This window comes from Heterocephalus glaber, unplaced genomic scaffold (assembly GCF_053883595.1).
Source record: "Heterocephalus glaber isolate CG9 unplaced genomic scaffold, H.glaber_assembly_v1.0 deba00001577, whole genome shotgun sequence".
Taxonomy (NCBI): Eukaryota; Metazoa; Chordata; class Mammalia; order Rodentia; family Bathyergidae; genus Heterocephalus; species Heterocephalus glaber.
Window position 1 is genome coordinate 12,089,551 of NW_028258358.1, and position 17,546 is coordinate 12,107,096.

Below are 17,546 nucleotides of genomic sequence, written 5' to 3' on the forward strand. Positions count from 1 at the left end.
ATTGTTTCTGTATCTTCTAATCTGTTCCACTGGTCCTCAAGTCTGTTTCTTTGCCAGTATCATGCTGTTTATATCACAGTAGCTTTGAAGTATAGTTGCAGGTTGCAGAATGTGATACCACCTGCCAAGTCTCTGTTACCTAGAATTGCTTTTGCTATACTGGGTCTCTTCTTGTTCCAAATGAATTTTTGGATTATTTTCTTGAGGTCTATGAAGTATGCTGCTGGGATCTCAATTGGAATTGCATTAAATCTATATAGCAGTTTTGGAAGTATGGCCATTTTCACTATATTAATCCTCCCTACCCAGGAGCAGGGGATGTCTGTCCATTTTCTGATATCATCTTCAATCTCTCTTTTCAGAGTGCTATAGTTTGCAAAGAAGAGGTCTTTGATTTCTTTCATTAGGATGATTCCTAGTTATTTCAGATTTTTGGATGCTATTGTGAAAGGAATTATTTGCCCTATTTCTCTCTCAGTGAGTCTGTCATTGGTGTAGAGGAAAGCTATTGATTTTTGTGTGTTGACCTTGTAACCAGCTACTTGACTGAATTTGGTTATTAAGTCTAGAAGACTTTCGGTGGAGTTCTTGGGGTCTTCTATATAGAGTATCATGTCATCTGCAAATCATGACAATTTGACTTCTTCATTACCTATCTTTATTCCTTTCATTTCTTTCTCTTGCCTAATTGCCATGGCTAATGTTTCCAGAACTATATTGAACAAGAGTGGTGATAGTGGACATCCTTGTCTTCTTCCTGATTTGAGTGTGAAGGATTTCAGTTTTTGACCATTGAGTATGATATTGGCTTTTGGTTTTTCATAGATGGCTTCTGTCAGTTTGAGGTAGAGACCATTGATTCCAATTTTTTGTAGGGTTTTTATCATAAATGCATGTTGGATTTTTTCAAATGATTTTTCTGCATCTATGGAGATAATCATATGGTTTTTGTCCTTGGCTCTATTGATAGAGTGTATTACATTGATTGATTTGTGTATATTGAGCCATCCCTACATCCCTGGGATGAATCCCACTTGATCAGGGTGTATGATCTTCTTGATGATCTTCTGCATTCTGTTTGCTAGTATCTTATTAAGGATTTTTGCATCTATGTTCATTAGTGAGATTGGCCTATAGTTCTCTTTTTCAGTTGGGTCTTTCTCTGGTTTGGGGATCAAGGTGATGCTTGCTTCCAGGAATGAATTTGGGAGTATTGCTTCCCTTTCAATGTCATTGAAGAGTTTAAACAGTAGTGGCAGCAGTTCCTCTCTAAATGTCTTGTAGAATTCAGCAGTGAAGCCATCAGGGCCCTGGCTTTTCTTAGTTGATAAGTTTTAATTACATTTTCTGTTTCATTGGTTGATATTGGGTTGTTCAGAAGTTTTAGGTCTTCTTCGTTCAACTTTGGCAATTCATATGTATCTAGGAATCTGTCCATTTCTTCTGTGTTGTCCGTCTTAATGACGTATAGGTTCTGGAAGTAGGTATTGATGATCCTGTGGATTTCTGCTGGGTTTGTTATAATTTCACCCTTTTCATTCCTAATTGCATGGATTTGGGCCTTTTCTTTCCTTTTTCTGACAAGGTTGGCTAAAGGTTTGTCAATTTTGTTGATTCTTTCGAAGAACCAACTCTTGGCTTCATTGATTTTTTGTATCATTCTCTTAGTCTCCATTGCATTGATTTCTCCTCTGATCTTTATAATTTCCTCCCTTGTATGAGCTTTAGGTTTTTCCTGCTCTTCTTTATCTAGAAGCTTGAGGTTCAGCATCAGGTTGTTTAATTGGGCTCTTTCTGTTTTCCTAATATGCATATTCACTGCTATGAATTTCCCTTGTAAGACTGCTTTCATTGTGTCCCATAGATTCTGATATGTTGTATTGTCATTGTCATTTAATTGAAGGAACTGTTTGATTTCTTCTTGAATTTCCTCTGTGACCCATTGGTTATTCAGAAATGTGTTGTTCAATTTCCACGTGTTTATGAAATTTTTTGTTTCTTTTGCTATGGATCTCCAATTTCATTGCACTATGGTCTGATAATATACAGGGGATAACTTCAATTCCTTTGCACTTACTTAAACATGTTCTATGTGTGAGTATGTGGTCTATTTTGGAGAATGACCCATGTGCAGCTGAGAAGAATGTGTATTCTGATTTTGTGGGTTGGAAGACTCTGTAAACATCTGTTAAGTTCATTTGTTCAAGAGTTTGATTGAGTTCTAGTATTTCATTACTTATTTTTTGTCTAGTTGATCTATTTGTGACAGTGGGGTGTTGATGTCCCCCATTACAATTGTATTAGTGCATATATGACTTTTCATGTCCGTTAGTATTTGTTTTATATAGTTGGGTGCACTAGTGTTTGGTGCATAGATATTTATGATTGTCATCTCTTCCTCTTGGATTCTTCCCTTTACAAGGATGTAGTGCCCTTCTTCATCTCTTAATCAATGTTGGTTTGAAAGCTACTTGATCTGCCAAGAGGATGGCTACTCCTGCTTTTTTTCGGGTTCCTATCACATGGAGTATTGTTTTCCATCCTTTTACTTTCAGTCTATGAGTTTCCTTTTGAATGAAGTGTGTTTCTTGTATGCAGCATATTGTTGGATTTTGCTTCTTGACCCATTCTGCCAGTCTATTTCTTTTGATTGGTGAAGTGAGACCATTATCATGGATGGTTATAACTGAAACATATTGACTTGTCATTGCCATGACTTTTTCTTTTTGTTGGGTTCTCCCCCTTTGGATTTAATTTCTTGTCATGCCAGATGGGTTCATTCTGCTTTGCTTTTTGGGGTTGTGATCCTCAATGTCTGTTCCTAGGATATTGTGTAAAATTCTTTGGAGTGCTGGTTTGGTATTCATGAAATTCCTAAGGTGCTCTTTGTCATGAAAGTATCTTATTTCTCCACCATTTTGAAAGATAGTTTTGCAGGGTACTTCAATCTGGGTTGGATGCTGTTTTCCTTTAGGTCTTGAAATACATCACTCCAAGCTCTTCTTGCCTTGAGGGTTTGTGTTGAGAAGTCTGCTGTGATTCTGATGGGCTTTCCTTTGTATGTGATTTTTTTCCTTTCTCTAATTGCTTGTAGAACTTTGTTCTTCTGTTTTGTTTCTGAAATCTTAACAATTATATGCCTTTGTGTAGATTTTTTTTGATCATGGCTATTTGGAGTCCTATATGCCTCACTTATCTGTATGTCAAGCTCTTTTCCCATGCTTGGGAAGTTTTCTGCCATTACTTCTGTGAAGAGATTTTTTATGTCATCTCCACTCTCTCCTGGTTCTTCATTGAGCCCAATGAGTCTTATGTTATTCTTCTTTGCATCATCTAGCAGCTGCTGGATTAATTTTTCATGTTCCCTTATAATTTTGAAGCAATTTTTCTTTTCCTGGTCACTAGTTGCAATCTTATCTTTTATATCTGAAATTCTGTCCTCACATTGGCTCATTCTGCTGTGTAGACTTTCAATGGAGTTTTTCATGTCCTGGAAATCTATTTGCATCTGTTTTATGGATTCCATTTGTTTCTTATATTGGGATTCCATCATGTTCCTGGGCTCCTCTCTAGATTTATTAATCATGTCTTGCACTAGGGGTGCAATTTCTCCTGTTATCTGAGAAATTATTTCTGATTTCATTTTTTCCAGATCCCCTTTTGTTGCCAGTTCAGTGGGTCCAGGTGGTTGAATATCAGAGTGTTTCATCTCATTTCCCTTTGGGGTTGCTGTAGGTGATCTGGAAGTCTGGTTTTGAGACTTATTTATGTGTTTTCTCATTTCGACTGGGGCGGGGGGCTGTTGGCACCTGCACGGATTACCTCCTCTGAGCTGGGAGAGGTGGGACAGGGGCCAGGAGAAGTGGTAGGGATGGTGACCCAAAAGCCCTTTCCTGTGGGCTGGCAGCAGTGGGAGGGATGGTGGCCAGGAAGCCCCTTCCTCTGGACCAGGTGCAGTGGGATTGTGGCTCAGAAGCCCTTTCCTCTGGGCCAGGAGTGGTGGGAGGGATGGTGGCCTGGAAGCCCCTTCCTCTGGGCCAGGAGCAGCGGGACAGATGGTGGCCCAAAAGCCCTTTCCTCTGGGCTTGGAGCAGCGGGAGGGATGGTGACTGGGAAGCCCCTTCCTCTGGACCAGGAGCAGTGGGACAATGGCTCAGAAGCCCCTACCTCTGGGCCGGGAACAGCGGGACTCAGTACCTTGGTCTGGTGGTCTGGTGTCCTCTGCGTCTTTGTAGTGTGGAACCAGGTGGCTGCCTGTCTGCAGTGGGGTGATTCGGTGTCTTCCTCGTGACTCAGGACCTCAGTAGGGCATGCACAGACCTGCTTGTCTGCAGAGGGATGATTCAGCATGTTCTGTGCAACTCAGGACCTCAGTAGGGCATAGTTGGTTAAAATTTTTAAAAATTACTTTTCATCTATTATGAGACATTGGTGTGTATTTATGTATTCTTATAATATCTTTCTGATTTTACTACCAGAGTGATGCTAGCCTACCAGAATAAATTCTGAAATATTCTTGCTGGCTCAACTGTCTGGAAACAATTATGTAAGTTTAATATTATTTTCCTTCCTTGACCTTTTGTTATCAATCCACAATAAAGCTATCCAGTCAGATTTTGTTGGGGGCAGAGTGGGAAGAAGGGAAAGATTTTAACCAAAAACTCAATTGTTTTTGATAAAATGAAACTCACACAATCTATTTCTTTTTGAGTGAAATTTGGAAGTTTGTTCAAGGACTCTTCCTGCTTAATCTAAAATGTCAAACTTACTGGCAAAAAATTGCTCATAATACACTTTAACTGTTCTCTTAACATCTGTAGAAGTTCTAGTTATAATGCCTCCCTCTTTCTCAATACAGATCATTTGGATCTCTCTTTCCCCCCGCCCTCTCTCTCCTGGATCTAGTCTGGCTAAATGTTTTAATTTTTACTGACCGTCTCAAAACAGGATTTTTGTTTGATGGATTTTTAAAAAATTAAACTTCCACTCCCTTTTTTATTATTTCATTCATTCTGTTTACATTATATTTCTTTTTCACTTTTTTTTCTAGAAACTTAGGGTTAAAGCTGAGGTTATTATTATTTTTTTATATGCATGTATTCTTTTCTAGGCACCTAATCATACAAATTTCCCTCCAAATACTCTCTGGTTGCATCCTACAAACCTAAATATATTTCACTTTTATTTTCATTGAATTTCAATATTCTCTTTCTATTCACTGTTTTGTTACATAGAAGACTAAATGTATTTTTCAACTATTTAGTGATATTAAATACATCTGGCTTTAATGCTCTCTATTAAATATTGTGGAATGTTTAAACCAGGTTGAACATCTATCTCCTCAAACATTTACCATTTTCATGGTAAAATGTTGAAATATTTTTCTTTCAGTTTTTGAAATATATAGTAAATAATGGTTATCTACATCCACCCAATTGTGAATGATAAACCTAAACTTTTAAATGTTATTTATTTGTATTATGTACAAGTAGATACTAATACAAAATACTCTTCTTAATTGTATGAACAAAATATTGCTGGGTGTGGTGGTGCACACCTGTAGTCCCAGCATTCAGGAAGCTGAGGCAGTAGGATTGCTTTGAGTTTGAGACCAGCCTGGGCTACACAGTGAGTTCAAAGACAACCTGAACTACATAGCGAAACCCTGTTTCAAAAAAAAAGTTCTATGAGCATGGGGCTGGGGACTTAGCTCAGTGGTGTTGCCGCCTACCTCACAAGCTCAAGGTCTTGAGTTCAATTCCTGGTACCAAAAAAAATAAAACAATAAAAATTCTATGAACAAAATAAAACAAAATTTCTTAACAAAATAGAGAATAAACATTGGTTAATATACTGAGCATTATGATCTTAAAAGAATAGCCAAAATATTACTCAGAACAAGCTTCAAAATCACATCATGGTTTCTCTTATATGAAAAACTACATGTATTCATGAAAGAGGGTGAGAAATAGAAGATAGATAAATAGGAAGCAGAGAGAAGTTCAAATAACCTCAAATTATCTATTCTGTTGTTTCAGAAATATTTTAAGATAAATGCTAATTTGTTTCAATTATATTACTAGTTTATTTTCCTCAATGAAAAGAAAGTTTTGCCCTTTTATTTGTTTCTTCTTGTATAATGCAATCTTTTGTATCTTTTGTGTTTATAACTAGAAGTTCTTAATTTTATCATATGTAATCTTTCCCCATCTCTCCCTCCCCACTACTTTTCATAGCCTCCGATAATCACCATTCTACTCTCAACATCCTGATAAATAATCTGTGTACATGGGAAAATATATTTCACTGACACTCAGTGGTGTCAATAACACAATTTTCAAGTCTTCTTTCCCTTGCTGATTTTCTGTGATTTATTTCTCTCCTTTTTTTGGTACCTGGGATCGAATTCAGGATGTTGGGTTTGCAAGGCAGGTACGGTGCCACTCAGCCTAGTCCCTGGCCCTTCTGTGTTTTATTTCTATCAATTACTGGAATACAAGTGAAGGAAACTCTGGGTATAATTCTGAATTGATCTATTTTTGTACAGTTCTTATCAGTTTTGTTTGGACTAATTTTAAACTGTAATTTGTGCATCAATGTCTACAGTTATGTTTTTTTGATGACGAGATTTTCATCATCATAGAATGACATCTTCTATCTCTGGTAATAGTCATTCCTATTAAATTTACTTGTATATTTATATAAGCTTTCTTTGTATTAGTGTTATGTAGTGTATTTACTTTCAATCTTTTGGTGTCTTTATATATAAAATGAGATTCATGTAGGCAGCATTGGGTCTTGTCTTTTTGTCCAAACTTACATATCATAAAACATTGTTCAAACACTACTATTGTAAGTGGATTTGTAATATTTTAGTGTGTGTTTTCTTTATTTTGCTATTAAAAAAATATCTATGAATTTTTTTTTACTATATTACTGTATTATTTTTAAACTTTATTATTGTCATGGAATTATATATTTAGAATATATTTCTGGACATGCCATAACTGAAATGAAATGATTAAATATTGTATCAGTTTCATAGGACTACCTTCACAAGGCAGCAGAAACTGGATAACTTAAATAACAGAAATTGATTGTCTCACAATATTGGAGGATGGAAGTCTGAAAGCAAGGTGCTAGAAGGTTTAGTTCTTTCTGAAGGCAGTGAATGAAAATCTGTTCCATGCCTCTCTCTAATTCTTGGTGACTTACTTCAATCTTCTACATTGCTTAGCTGATCTATGCCTCTCTCTTCATATTGTATTCTCATCATATGTGTGTCTATGCCCAAATTTCCTCTTCTATAAGGACATCATACTGGAGTATGGGTCCACCTTATTGCAATATGAACTTATCTAATTACATCTGCAATGATTCTGTTTTCAAATGAGTTCACAGTGAGAGATACTGGGGATTAGGCCTTCAACGTATGAATTTTAGTAGGACACAATTCAACTCATAACAAATATATTTAAGATCTTCTTTCTATATATTTTTCCCAATTGATTCTAGGAGGATTATAACAATGGAAAATTATATATTAAATAGGACATATTTGGACTGAATTTAGAGAATTTGCAAAACAATTTTAAAAATTGTCAAGCAATATGTGATTCTCCATAATAAAGTATTGTAAATCACCAGCTTATAGTGATGTATACTTATTCTTTGATGAGGATTTTATCAACTTTAAAATATAGCATTTTGCCACTCCCCTTCTCTGAACTCTAGGTTAACTCTGGCCTATCTAGATTAGGTATGTGTTTTCCTTTCAATTGCCTACTGATCTTTCTTTCTGAGTGAACTTTATTCATCTTATTTAATCTAGTTCTTTTTTCCAAAATGATTTTATGAATAAATGTTTAAAAGCATGAGTGCATTTTCTAAAAGAAAATAAATTCTGTCAGCAAATGTAGTAGGTTATGCCTTTCCTAAATCGAAGTGAACTCTATCCACAAATGTATTTTAAGAATATTTGTCCTGCTGTCTCTAAAGCAATTAGCAAACAAAGGAAGTTATTCTAATTCAATTAACTGCATATTCACATTTCATTTCTGATAGTATATCATGATATAAGCATAACCTAAAATTGAATTTATAAATGTCAGAATTTGCACAATTGTCTGGTAAAGACAGCCAGCAAGAACTGATTTACATAAAGATTTGTAACTGGATATGAATGAAAGCATTAATTCTAGTAGAGAGATAGATAGGGATAACAAAATGACACCTTTATGAGATAGTCTTCCCATCTCCTTTCACTTCATTTCTCAGTGTATAGTCAGTGTATAGTCACTTTCCCATAGCTGGGTGTGTAGTCACAGTGTCAATGTATAGTCACTTTCCCATAGCTTGAACAAAACACCTGATATCCACATTTTAAAGGAGGGGGCGGTTATTTTGGCCCATGGTCCATGGTTGGCTGGCTTCAGGGCAGAAATATCATGGTGGATGGTCCTGGCAGAAGACAGTTGCTCACACTGTGGCAGATAGGAATCAGAGGAAGAAAGAAGGAGCTAGGATAAGAATATGTCCTTTTAGGTCACACTCCTATCAGGAACAACCTTCATCCAGGGCCCACCTCCTAAAAGCACATGCATGGATGAATCCACTGATGAGTATAGCATGCCCATGATCCAATCACCTTCCAAACATATGAGGTTTTGAGGGACATTTTAGATCTAAATGATAATAGTATATTAATGCTAATATAATCCTATTAGTGAGGCTGGAGAAAATTAGGTTACAAAGACAATCAAAAATAATTTAGATCATTATTCAGCAATATTTAATAATTATACTGTGCCCTTTCCTGAGATAGCTTTAAATATTTAGTGGTTTAAAAAGGATATTGATTTTCCTGAAATTTAAATGATCAAGAAAGATGAGGAAAAAATAGAGAACAAGGCAAGTACATGATAATATAGGACATTTTAAGGTCATATTTAAAAATTGGGATTTTCATCTAAATATGAGTAGTATAAGCATATATAAAATAAGTCTAGGACATGGTAACTTGATTGTTATAAGAGGAATGGATGAATGACACAAAACAAAAGAGAAAGCTGTGAAGATGAGAGAAGCGACCTAACAAATATTACCCCTTTAGGGGAGAGGGGTGCTAGGGATTGAACTCAGGGCCTTCAGCATGCTAAACACATGCTCTATTACTGAACTACACCCTCAGTCCAAGACAGTGGCAGCAATTGAGATGGGGCAGAGTATATACTTTCTGGGTATATTTTTGAGGAAGCGGAATCAAGACCTATTTTATATTGACATGGCAAATGAAAAGAGGCGAAATAAGCTCTCAAAGATCTTGTTTACTTTTGCAACCCAAGTAACTGAATAGTTTCATGCCATTTTCTTATAGCAGCAAGATAAGAGTAAGGTTAAGTTTGATCAAAAGGTTGAGAATTTGGTTTTGGATATACTAAGGAATTGAAGATGACTTACATCAATGAGATGCTAAAAGCTGATTATAAGAGTCTAGGGACCACAGAAGCAACTATAGTTGGGCAACCGCCTTATAAATATTATTTTAAAACATTTGGTGTAAAATTATTATAAAATAATTTAAAATAAACTACATTTTTATAATTTTATATAAATATGCATTAGTCAGCTTTCCTGTCAATACCTCACACCCGTGATTTAAAGGGAAGAGAGGTTTATTTGGCTCACAACTTAAGTTTCAGTTCATCATCGACTGGCTCCAAAGCAGATATATCATGGTAGAAGAGTATGGTGTATCTGTCAGAGATGCTTCCTTCAGGGCTGCTGAGAAGCAGAGTACAGGAAAAGAACACCCCTAAGAGAAGTACCCTCCAGAGGCATACCTCCAATGACTCACTTCCTTCAACTGGTCCCCACCTCCTAATGGCACATGAAGCTATTTACATAGGAATCAATCCACTGCTAACTATGGAACCCCCATGATCCAATCACCTCCCCAGGAGTCTGGTAAGTCAGTCAAGTTGACAGTTAAGATTAACTGACACAAAATGTATATATAAACATTTTTTTATTTATAAGAACAACTAATACAGTTAAATTCACAGCAAATCAGGCAATGGGATTCCCCCTTTTATACTTTGTCTTTTAATGAAATTGGTAGCTTTCATTGTATAATAAGACCTAAATGGAAATCTTGCCCTAGATTTTAAGGACAGAAGTAAATGCCAAGCTTGTATGAATGTCTTAAAGAACATTTGATGAAATATACTGTTAGAAACCATCAAAAGTTGAAGGGCTTATGGCTCTAATATAAGGCCAGCTTTATTCCATCAGTAGAAATCTGTTAATACATGCAATAAAACATAACACCCCAATAAAGGGTGTTGTTTTCAACTGTTTTCCTCTGCACAGTTTTATGTTTGCAGATTTTTGTTTAGTCTCCTCTGTTTGGCAATAAGCTATTACATAATATTTGCCTATCATAACAAGCCAGAAAAAGTATTCTCTTCCTACATGGTTTACTTTAGTGATTTATTCTCTCCTTCTCATCCTTAGATTCTGACTGAAAACCTCTAAAATCTACTTTGAGTTCCATCAGGAAGAAAATAATGCATTGAAATTAAGAGTTATGGTAGATTTATCTTTCTTCTTTCTTTCTTCTTTCCTTCCTTTCTTTATGATGTGAATGTTAACTTGCCTGAATATTAACCAGTGAAAAGATATTTATTCTAAGCTATCTTTCAACCTCAAAATACTGCAATTTTGACTACGTAAAGTGATCTATGTATATCTTTCATTGTCACTTTTATTTCTCTGGATAAATATGATTATACAACGATCAATATTCTCACAAATAGGTTTGGCTCCAGGAAAAAGTGAAAATTTGTTAGCAGTTATGTATAAAATCCAATTAGCCAACACAGTCTCCTAGCTTTCATTTTCGTTTACTGGCTGGCATTTGTTCAGAAAGCCCATGAACTGCACCTAATTTAGAATGGCATTTGGAAAGTTGCCCAGAGTAGAAATTCTAATTATAGATCCAAGGCAATGGCAATTTCAGGAAATACCAATATAGTTATAGTGTTTAGAACAAGGGACACATGAAGCTTGTTCTATGTTTGCTTGTTCGGGACTTTTGGACAAATTTAAACAATAAGTTATATTTGAATTATAGCAAGGAAAACTGATTTTTTTCTAGTTCAGATTATTAAAATTTAATCAATACCAAACTGACACTGAAAGGAATTTCAAAAAGCTGTCTAATCTCTTCCATTTCAAATATTCATAAAACTATATTATCCTATGCAAATGAAAATTATGTTCTTAAATTACGATATCAACATTTTTTTTTTCTTTTCTGGTACCAGGGATGGAACTCAGGACCTTGCACTTGTGAGGCAGGCATGGTGCCACTTAGCTGAATCCCAGGCCCTATATCAACATTCTTAAACATCTTCATAAGTGGTAATTATACAATCTCCTTTCATTTGCTGTTCCAGAGGTTCAGTTAGGATATTTCCCTTCTTATATGCTGTAACTTCAATTGACTCCTTCTTGTTCTGACTTTATTGATGGCCCATTTTACAAGATCTAATCAGAATAAGCTCAAAGCCAAGGCAAATGAGAAGAGTCAACATTTCTAGAGGTGTGCAAAAACTTTTTCATAATGTCTTTCTCAACTTTTATAGGAAATGCACCTTAATTAGATTTTCAGTAACTGTCAACATTGGTAAATAAGAAATGATTACAAACTGGCATGATACTTTATGATTCCACTGAAATAAGATATTCTCAAACTTTAAAACTATTCTTGCCAATAAACGGAGTTGTGTTGGAATAAATCATGCTCCTGGGGAAATTTCCACTTCTGAAAAAGAAGGACTCAAGCTAAACATTGAGAATGTGAAAAGTTCAAAAGGCAGAAATTCTGAATGCAGTTTCCATTCAAGGGCAGTATGATAATGGGGAGTCACTGTGGGTGTCTCTTAAAAATCTATTATTTTATTCTACTCCTGTCTCTGAATCAGCCTTATTATTTCCTTGTTCTCCCATTTCTATTATACTTTCTTATTCTCACTGTCAGCCTACCTAATTTCTCACTTTATTGATAATTTAAAAAGCTGTTTCAGGATATTCCAATCAAGTGCTTGCCACCAACAGCAGCCCATGTCATAATTTACTAAAAGAAGACAAGAGTGAAAATTTGGGTAATTTTGTCACCAAGACAAGAAGTATTACATGCATTAAATCTTTTACCAAACATGTTCTTACACGTTATCTCAAATATCATTTTTTGGTAAAATGAAATTTTTCACTAATAGTGATGAGAATGCTAAGTAGAATGCATAAACAAGGATGAAAAAACTTTTCATAATGATATGATATAATGTAATATCATATTATATTAATAACTATACAAAGAGTCTGTATGATATATATATATGAACGTAGACATTTCAAATGGCATCTTAAACAATGATTGCTATAATTTCCCTTTTTAAAACACAAATAAATTATTTTCCTTTCTTATGTTAAATACAAAGAGCAAAATTTCCTTTCGCATCCTAAACAGAAATTATTTTGCATACAACTTCCCTGGAGAGTTTTAGAAATGGCACTCCAATTCCAAACTCACAGCATGTGATAATAGGATCATCAGCAACTTGACTTCTGACCATCATGTCATTATAAATGAAATGGCTGCTTGACTGACTTTCTAAGATGGAAACTTGCTGTACAATGGTTGGATACTCATTGCATTTTAATTTTTTCTGGCTATCCATGTACAGGATTAAAATTGTTACAAATATTTGCTAATGAACCAAAAAAGATGAAAAACATTTTATTCTTGTAGGCATTTTTGATACAGAATATGTGTTGACATCAGAGGAAAAAAACCCCAAAATTCCCCTATGAAAATGTCCTTGGGCTAATCTATTAAAAATTTCAATTAACAACTTTAATGTGATCTGTATTCACACTGCAAAGATACTCTAAGTTACAGTACTATTTTCTGTTTCCAACATGGTTTTGATTTTTGCAACATAAAGATTTCTGATGTTCATCTTAACAGAAAACATTCAAATTGTTTAAACCATTTCACTGAAGAAGTATGCAAAAGAAACAATTAAAATTGCAATTTAAAAAATATGCATGTATACTAAAGGTAATGATAAATCATGAATGTTTTTGCATTTCAGGAATTGAAGAGCAGGCAAGGTCTGTTTTTACTTCATTTATCAGGATTATCACATAAAAGCCTGATAGTTCCAATCAGCTATTGGACAATTTTAAAGATTATTTATTTCTTGTCTCATATTTTTCAAAATTTAAAATTATTTAAGAGTTTTTTGTTAAGAAAACACTAAGTGCAAAAGGAACTGAATTAAAGTTCAAGAGCTATGCATATACCTCCCATCCACTCCCTGACATTGCTATGGATCATATCGGAAAGCCTTCCCATTTGCATTTAGATATGATTCCTCAATGAACCAAGTACTCCTTGTCCTACTTTGGAGAAATAATTTAGTTCCTTAGATTTAGGATGAATAAGTCCTTTCCTGAGAGGAAGTATCATTAAACCTCAGTTCTCAATGCATCATATTTATGTTTTTATTTTTGATTATTCATATAGAAATGTCTTTATATTTGTTTTACTATTGGACTTCTTCACAAAACTTATTTAATTCAAAATGGCCCTAAAGTTTTCTTTTTTGTTCATGGTATCTATGTGACATCGAATGTGAGTGTATACATGTGAAAGGTACTTTGGTACCTTTCTCTTGGTACTTTGTTCATTCTCTGTGTGCTTTAATGAATCATAGACATTTTAGGCCCAAGGGCTGCCAATAATTATATAGCCCACATTCTTATATTACAAATGAGAAAATATACTCAGGAGTTTTGATTGGCTTATGTAAGAAGATGGATAAAGATGAGGAGCAGCTAAAGTATAAATAACAACATATTCTAGTGCATTTTCCACCATTCTGGACCATCACTCTCCTGAAAAGAGTTATTTGCTAGTAGGAGTTACTCTTGGATCCAACATTATTCAATCAAATTATTTTATTGAAGTTTTCAAACCCTATGAAAGTTCTGCAACTTGAATATTTGGACATATCTTTCAATAAAGTTTAGTTTCATGATAAAATGACAAGTCAGCTCAGAGGCAGCTGAAAAAAATAGCCCTCATTAGAATTCTCTGCATGGTATCTCAGAAAGTTACTGTTTTAGCTAAGTCTATAAATGACTAGAATTCAATGTCACAACTTGAGGAGTGATACATTTACTTACATCACAGTCAGCTCTTGTCACAAAGAATAGTCTAAACTTGTAAATGAATGCAAAGGATAGACTTTGATCTACGCCAAATTTTAAATCGTCATTGATAGATTAGAGGTTCAATTCCATGAGATTCTGGCAAATTGACTCAACTCTATATATTATCATCCAACAAGCAGGACCAAGAGCTAACAAAATATTAAGAACACCTATAGAAACATTAGAAGGTAAAATATGTCATTCTGGATGAACTTTTTCCAAAGTGATTTTTAACACTTAATCATCAGTCTCAGAGAATTAAAAATAATAAAAGGCTTATACTCTTCAATATTTGTGTGTGATGATTTCAGCATGCAATACCATTTGTCTTCCAATTTGTCAATTTATAAAAAACAATTTTTATGCAAAGAAGGTGTTATACTATTCACTTTTCATGAGAGGATTTGGACATTTAGATTCCATTTAATAGCTTAGAGTTTAAATTAAGACTAATGATACATCTATTTGTGAAAGAAAAAAGTTTCCCATTTTTGAGTTTCATTTGAAAATACTACTTTTGTCTTTTTTCAAGGATGAGTGAGGAAATAATTCATACAAGCTACCATGTTTTCCCTCATTTATCTATAGTCACCATTGAAATCATTAAAATTTCAATAATTCATAATGAATTATTTCTGGCTAATATAAGATAATGCTATGTAATTAAATTTCCATACTTGGCATTCATATATATATATATATTTTTTTTTTGGTACCGGGGATCGAACTCATTTTTAAAATCTTATTTTAAATGTCTCATGTTAATGTAAACCTAAAGCTAATTTTGTGTAATTTAATATTTATTATTTCTAATTTAAGACCCTTCATAATTATAAAAATGAAGGAACGTACCTCATAATAGATGACACTTATAAAAACAGCTATCAAAATATAAAAATAAAATAATACACTGCAAGTGAAAAAAGCAAACTACTAAGCACAAAGTAAGGAAAAAAACCAATGTCCTAAAAACTATGTCAATTGAATATTGTTTAATTTTTATTTTCCCATATGCCAGAGGAAAGAGTATTTAAAACAATTCTATTGTGAGAGTTCTGCTACCAGCACTCTCCAAAATCTGCACACTGGACAGTCTTCTAAGTAATTATAGGCATGAGGTAGCAGACAGAGGCACATTGCTTCAGATGTAGGCCTGCTGGAAACACTCAGGGTCAGGTCTTCCTGCCTCACTGGAGACTCTGGGATCTCTAATGGCAGCTTGGAAATGAGCTACAGTCAAAAGGAAATGTGAATTTGCTGGAATGACACTTCTTCCCTCCTGCCTTTGTGAGTTCTTGTCATTCTTCTTGATAAGCATTGCTCCTCCAACAAGCCTATCCTCCAGTCCCAAGGGGAGTTGGACATTTGGAAGACTCAGATGCATACCTGCCTGCATATTAGCACTTACCAGAGTGTGTTTTAATTGATGGTTTATGTTTCTATTTTTTGTATCAGAAGTTTTTTCTACATTTCAATGTTTGACATATAGTAGGAGATACTTTTTAGAGACAGATTTTATGAATATATGAATGAAAAGACACTTCAGCTAAATCCTGAAGACTGAATAGGAGGAGAAGAAATACAAATAAATGACAACCAAAAGCAGCAGCATATATGAAAGTCTGAAAGCAAAAAAAGAGCATGGGGGGATGCAGAAGAGAAAACATTTCCATATGGAATCTTAATGCTCACTTCTTTCGTCACATATTAAATTCAGAACCATATGGTATGGAATTTGCTAGGAAGTGGCAGGCGAAGTGGGAAAGCTAAGAATGATGAAAGACAATGCTAATTGCCAGTCTAGTACCCTTTCCACCCTTCCTCCTTGGAGCAACACTCTGGGTTCATAAATTCACTTGCATTTATTCCTATGCTTCAGAGATTATTTATCCCAAGGCTGGGAGGAAAGAAGTGGTAGGGGAGGGTACTGTTGTCCTAAGGTAACCCAAGTGCATTCCCCTTTCCCAGATTGATGTGTAGGCAAAAGTCCAGCCATGTTCCTATGACTGACAGATACTTCTCTGAGTGGTACTGATCTGTCACTCCCCACTAACTAACCTAATCTCAGGCTGTATTACCACACAGTAATTATCACCATTTGAGTGTAGTAGCAAGTGCTTTGTACACCTCAGGCATAAGAGCCTATGAAAAAGGTGTTTGTTGTAGCGAGGAGGTTAGGACTAACTTCATCTCTGGGTAACTTTCTTCAATTTATATTAGCTATTCCATTTTGTTCAAAAGAATCAAACACTGATTGACTCAAGTGAGTAGAAAAGGGTAAAGCCTATTTATTGCATGTGGTGGAATTAAAAATGAGACATGTTCAGAAAGACAGAGAGAGAGAGAAATAGCAGCAAACAGCTTCTTGCCTCATCTCAACGCTGGTCACAGGGAGAATGTTCTTTATGCTTTGCTACTCTTGAGATGGATGTGGTTTTGATTTTAATGAATCCACATGGTGAATGCTTGGCTGTTCCTGGATGTCCATTTCAGTCATGAGCTAATATGTATTGGTAAACCAGGGTCCAGGGCAGAGGTATCTCAGCATGAGCTAAAATACAGTTTTATCCACTCTCTTCCTGACAGGGACCAGCCCTCCCAGAGTGTTTCTCCTTTAGCTCCAGCCCACAGCAGCACCAGCTTTGCACAGGTTCTTTCCTGAAAATGATTTCATCACAGTAAGCACTCATCACACATTGACCTAACCGTTACCCCCAGAACACCCAGACGCTCTTCCACCAGGCCATGATAGTTTCCATGTATGTCATTTCTTGTCTTCCATGTTCCCTCTGGTCATAGGGCTCTTCCCTCAAAGAGTCACAGGCCTCATTTCTTCATTTCTTTCAATCTACCTAAATGTTACACTCTCAAAGAAACTTAATGTCTTTATATCAATTAACAGCCCTGTCACTCTGACACCTTAGGGTCACAACAGCCTTGCTGCTATATGGCATTATTATTTACTCCGGATTGCTCCAACTAGAATGAAAAGCCTCAGAGGGCCAAGACTTTTTCATTCTCTCCTTGAACCCCAGAAGAGTCCTTGGCACAAAGTTGACATTCAATAAATACTGTTGAATAGACAAATAGATCTTATTGACTACAGACATAAAACATATAAAGCAAAATCAGTTTTAAAAGCAAAGAGTATATATTCTAAACCACTGGATCCTAAATATTGCTGCATATGCTTGTGGTTTCTTGAGAGAGCAGTCCTTTATTTTGGATGATCTCTCACTTCACATACTCTGCCTCCCTAGCCC

General features: G+C 35.2%; 1 long non-coding RNA gene across 1 annotated transcript in view; it reads left to right on the forward strand.

The window, feature by feature from the left end:
- LOC147823507 (uncharacterized) overlaps positions 1-17,546 on the forward strand; it is a 93,282-nt gene that overhangs the window by 50,283 nt on the left and 25,453 nt on the right. The window contains exons 2-3 of the long non-coding RNA XR_015443707.1: positions 4,479-4,546; positions 11,328-11,424. This is a non-coding gene — a long non-coding RNA (uncharacterized LOC147823507). The remainder of the gene's footprint in view (positions 1-4,478; positions 4,547-11,327; positions 11,425-17,546) is intronic.